The sequence below is a fragment of the Anolis sagrei genome, chromosome 1 (genome assembly GCF_037176765.1).
Source record: "Anolis sagrei isolate rAnoSag1 chromosome 1, rAnoSag1.mat, whole genome shotgun sequence".
Lineage (NCBI taxonomy): Eukaryota > Metazoa > Chordata > Lepidosauria > Squamata > Dactyloidae > Anolis > Anolis sagrei.
This window is the reverse complement of record NC_090021.1, coordinates 79,234,154-79,239,836: the sequence shown is the minus strand read 5'-3', so window position 1 is coordinate 79,239,836 and position 5,683 is coordinate 79,234,154.

Genomic DNA, 5,683 nt, shown 5'->3' with positions numbered 1-5,683 from the left:
ATAGCTGGAAAAAAAATTAAAGTGTCTGTAAACAAAACAAAACAACACAAAGGGGAAGCAGTATAGTGGGAGACTGGAATTATGCCACCGCTGAGAAGGGTAGCTTCACACAGTTAAGACAACACAATCATGCAATGCCAGCAACTGTTTAAAATGTACATCAGCATTAAAGTAAGTTTCCACTATCATGTGTCATGGGAACAGTGTGGGCTAGTGGCAAGTGTGTGCTAATGTCCTGTGTCCCAATTTATATGACTTAAGATAACAGCATTATTGCTATACAAGAGCTTGGAATTTTTGCCATTGTTTGCTTCCAAATAAAAATCTTCAGTAATTTATCTTACAATGGATCATTTTCTTTAACAAAGTTGTCTTTTGTGGGGGAAGAGAAGCTCCATCCCTGACTCTGCCCGAGTGTAATCCCATCCAACACAGTCTGGATCCCTATTCCCTGGTCTGCTTGCGACTGACCAGGAGTACCTCTGTCTTTTCTGTATTGAGTTTCAATGGGGCTTATATCCATGAAAGCGCATGAGAAAATAAAAAAAACAACTAGTTCTAAAGATACTGTCACATTTCCCCCTTTCTATTTTTCCTCCTTTCTGGATATTTATGTTATCTATTTATTGCAGAGAGAGAGAGAGAGACTTACAGACTTGCTTTCTTCTGATTGAAAATATCAAGACCATGTACAACCAATTGCATCATAGTAACAGAGCAATGAATAATTGTTCCTTAAAACAATTAAAATGACAAGAACCACAGTGTGTGGGTAAATACAGGAATGAGAGGAATTGCCAAAATGATTCCTGAATTAGTAGCAGGTGAGACTTTCTAGGATGGGCATTCCATAATTGGCACAACACTGCTGAGAAAGATCTTTTCTTTGTTTTTCAGTTGTCTACCTCTGATAAAGAAGATGCCAGGAGGAGGCTAGGCTTTTAGCCTAAAGATGATCAGAATTCAGCCTGCAATAGTTTCAAGTTCCACCACTTGTAGGCTCCCAAAGGTAGGGAAAATAAATCATCATTGTTATTCACACAGGAATCCCTCTATCTGTACCGTTCTGCTCTTCCTTTGAGAAAGATCATACCATAGAAATAAAGTGGTTCACAACCAACAGAATTGCTTCAGGGCCCTTCCCATCAGGCCCAAAATGACATTCCAAACAGGCCCCGAATGACACCTCTGGTAAAACAGAATTAATTCAGGACAAAGTAGGCAAACCTGATTCGTTCCAAATTAATTAGATATCCCATTAGACCTGGGCCTGTGAGGACTGACTCTCAGGTATTCCCAGAGGTCAGTCCCCATAGCCCTCTCAGTTCTTCAGGCTCCAGCACGCAGCCCCTGCCCCAATCCTTCCACCACCACAAATAACCCTTAAAAGAAGTAAAAACTTACAGAGCCACCATGACGCTCCTCTAACAGGCTTCCTGGCACATACAAATGGAATGCCAGGAGGCCGGGGGAGGGGGGGGGGCAAGGAGGAAAATTGCTTAATTGCTTTTCCCCTTCCTCCTGGCACATCATTTCTACACACTAGGAGGTCTGCCAGAGGAGTGTCATGGCAGCCCGAAAGGTTTTACTTCTTTAAAGGGCTTTTGTGAGGGGAGGGGTTGTTGGGTGGCCCCATGCCATCCTAGAAGTTACTGGGATGGCAGGGGACACCCGACCAGAAACCCCGGTTTTTTGGGTGGGTGTGGGTCTTCCCAATGTCTGGATGCACCCTCAGTTTGCAGAGATGGAATGTTCTCCAGTTCCATCTAAAAATCTGTCAACAAATATGGAAAATGTAACAATGGACTGTCGTAGTCTGGCCATTTCATGAGAAGCATTGAATCACTAGAAAGGACAATAAAACTTAGTAAGGTAGAAAGCATTAGGAAAAGGGAAGACCAAAATACAGATAGACGAAATCAAAGCCGCTATGGCCCTGCAGACTGCTGTCAATTTGGCTTTGACTTATGGAGACCCCATGAATAAGAGACTTTTAAGTCACCCTATCAGCTACAGGGTGATTTGAACGTCTCTTATTCATGGGGTCTCCATAAGTCAAAGTCAAATTGATGGCAGTTAACAACAATAAAGGGAAAGGCACACTTAATGTTGTCATGAGCAGGAACCACCAAGGACTACAAGAAGAGGTTAGGCAAGGAAACCAGACATGGAATTTACCCCTAGGTCTTTGGAAGCTCCTGAGGTTTCCAAAAATAAAAAATAAATCTCCTGCTCTGGGGGTAAAATGTCACCGTTGGAACAACAAAAAAAAGCATTGGAACAAAAGGATCCTCAACTGGACTTTCCCCGCAAAACTCCAGTCAGTTGGGCCAACTCCTAAGAAATGAAACCACTTTGTCCTAAATGGTATATAAAATATCAAACCAGCCAAAGTGGGACTTGTTGGTCCTTTTACCATTAAGTCTTATTGGCTCAATGTTAGAAGTTAAGGGAAAGTTCATAGTCAAACTCAGACACACCACATTTCTCCCACATCAACAGTCAGCCCACATAACAGTTGTCTAGTTATTTTTAAAGTCCTTCTGTGACCACATATGATTTCCAGCCCACTCAAAATCTTCTTAGTGTTTAACCAAGGGGTAAACCCAATACCAATAACCATATTCCTCTCCAAGAGCCTCCAGTGTGTTTCCCCACTTATTTCTCTGACATTTGATTTCTAGTACTCCCCCACTTCTGATGTGACCAAAATATCTTGGGAGGAGGGGGAATTCCACCTTGTCTGATGACACATCCTGGTGCTTTGTGTTGTGATATGAAGTGAACTCACCTTTCTCATACAGAAGATGACAGGTAGATCTGAAATTCATTATGATTAACTAATGACTTAAACTCTAGAGAAAGAGAAAGAGGGAATGCACAATCTTGTATAAAAGGCTTGTATATGGAAATGAGCCAAGATTTTGTTCTAATGCCAAAAAAAGGAAGTGTCCCAAAGATGTGTGATAAATGTTTCTAATCTTCTAATGTAAATAAATTCATCTAAACAAGCCAAATCTTGCTAATTAAGAAATATTTTAAATTTTTGTTTGATACAAAAATTGATACAACTTTTATAAAGCTATTTTTAATTTAATTTTTTTAAAAAAAACAATCTTTATATTATTGCTGAAAGTAAATGCAAAGTCAAATCTGATAGTCAGCCCTCCACATTAACTGGGGTTAGGGGCCCAGGACCCCCATGAAAGTGAAAAAAAGTGATTCTTTTGTCAACTTCCCAGAGCCATACTGAAGGACCTAGAAATTACTGGTGATATTTTTTCTCTCAGGTTAAAAAATAGCTTTCCTGAAGCAATTGACTGTAGAGTTGCACTAAAGGATCTAGAGATTCCTAGAGAGAATATTTTATTCAGATCTGTGAATAATCAAAGCCACAAAAGTCAAAAGTTGCAAAAGTGGAGAACCAACTGTATTTAATTCGGTTTCAGCATGAAAGTTAATGATTTCGTTGAAATGAATGGCTCATAAAAGCAACTTTTGATGGTATAATAGCCTAATTTTCTGTATTTTGAGAACGCATTTAGATGACCTAGATGGAACAAAAGGAACAAAAACACTAAAGGTTTTGTCAGTTATAGCCCTGTTACTCCGTTTCAGCAGAAGAAGATATAAAGGGACCCTGAAGATACTTCTCACATTTGCTTTGATGAACTTCAGTCCATTTCATTATTACTTGCACTTGTTTATTTATTTATTACTTGCACTTGTTTACCGCCACTCTCAGCCCAGGGGGCGACTCGTGGCGGTGAACAACAACATAGAAAAGACAATTTACAGTAATCAGAACAATACATAACATGCTACTACTACTTGACATATACTTATACTAAAAATCCGCTTCGTCATATCATGGGTCATAGTCAGTCTCATAGTCGTGGTCCATTCCGGTCATCATTGCCAAGATATAGCACTCAGTTAAAGGCCAACTCGAAGAGCCATGTTTTCAGGCTCTTACGAAAGGCCATAAGGGAGGGCGCCTGTCTAACTTCAGCAGGGAGGGCGTTCCACAGCCGGGGGGCCACCACCGAGAAGGCCCGCTCTCTCGTCCCCGCCAGGCGTGCCTGTGAGGCAGACGGGATCGAGAGAAGGGCCTCCCCGGATGATCTCAAGGTCCTCGTGGGCTCGTAGGCCAAGATGCGGTCTGCAAGGTATTTTGGGCCGGAACCGTTTAGGGCTTTGTAGGATAGTACCAGCACCTTAAATTGGGCCCGGTAGCAAATCGGCAGCCAGTGGAGCTGGGACAGCAGGGGCGTTGTGTGCTCCCTACGCCCTGCTCCTGTTAACAACATGGCTGCCGCGCGCTGGACTAGCTGGAGCTTCCGGGCCATTTTCAAGGGCAGCCCCACGTAGAGAGCGTTGCAGTAGTCGAGGCGGGATGTGACCAAAGCGTGTACCACCGTGGCCAAGTCAGACTTCCCAAGATACGGGCGCAGCTGGCGCACGAGCCTGAGCTGTGCAAATGCTCCCCTGGTCACCGCTGAAACCTGGGGATCCAGGCTCAGCGACGAGTCCAGGGTCACACCCAAGCTGCGAACCTGAGCCTTCAAGGGGAGTGCGACCCCGTCCAGCACAGGCTGTAACCCTATACCCTGTTCGGCCTTGCGACTGACCAGGAGTACCTCTGTCTTGTCTGGATTTAATTTCAGTTTGTTCGCCCTCATCCAGACCATTACAGCGGCCAGGCACCGGTTCAGGACTTCGACGGCCTCCTTAGTAGCAGGTGGGAAGGAGTGACAGAGTTGGACATCATCTGCGTACAGATGACACCGCACCCCGAAACTCCGGATGATCTCACCCAGCGGCTTCATGTAGATGTTAAACAGCATGGGGGACAGGATGGAGCCCTGAGGAACCCCACAGGTCAAAGGCTGTGATGTTGAACAGGAGTCCCCCAATAACACCTTCTGGGTACGGCCCTCCAGAAATGACCGGAGCCACTGCAAAGCAGTGCCCCCGAGACCCATCTCTGCAAGGCGCCCCAGAAGGATACCGTGGTTGACGGTATCGAAGGCCGCTGAGAGGTCCAGGAGCACCAACAGGGACACACTCCCCCGTCTAGCTCCCGGCGCAGATCATCCACTAAGGCGACCAAGACCGTCTCGGTACCATGTCCCGGTCTGAAACCAGACTGTGCCGGATCTAGATAATCCGTGTCTCTCAAGAATACCTGGAGTTGTGAGGCCACCACGCTTTCCATGACTTTGCCCAAGTAGGGAAGATGGGAAGATTTCATTAGATACAGTGATCTCTTCACAGGTTACAGTTCAGCATGAATCATATGAAGACCTACCTAAGAGCAAGCCCCATTAAACTCATTTTGAGACAAATATTAATACAATAAAGATGTATAGAGTATCTTTTAGCTTTTCAAACTTCACGCACAGAGACAGACATATATACACACATACACTCATACACATGCAAATAACAGGGTTGGGAAGATAATTCTCTAATCATTAGTCTCAAAATGTGATGAGTCATAAAAATAAATAACACCTCCTTGTCATAGAATCTCAATAATTCTATGGACATTTTCTGCCTCCATAAAATATAGCTCTTCCATTTTCATTCTGATTCACAATTTGCATCAGTTCAACATGGCTCTAGTGCAGCTCTGAATATTCAGAAATTCCACTTTGCAATGGCGTAGAGACTGGAAGTA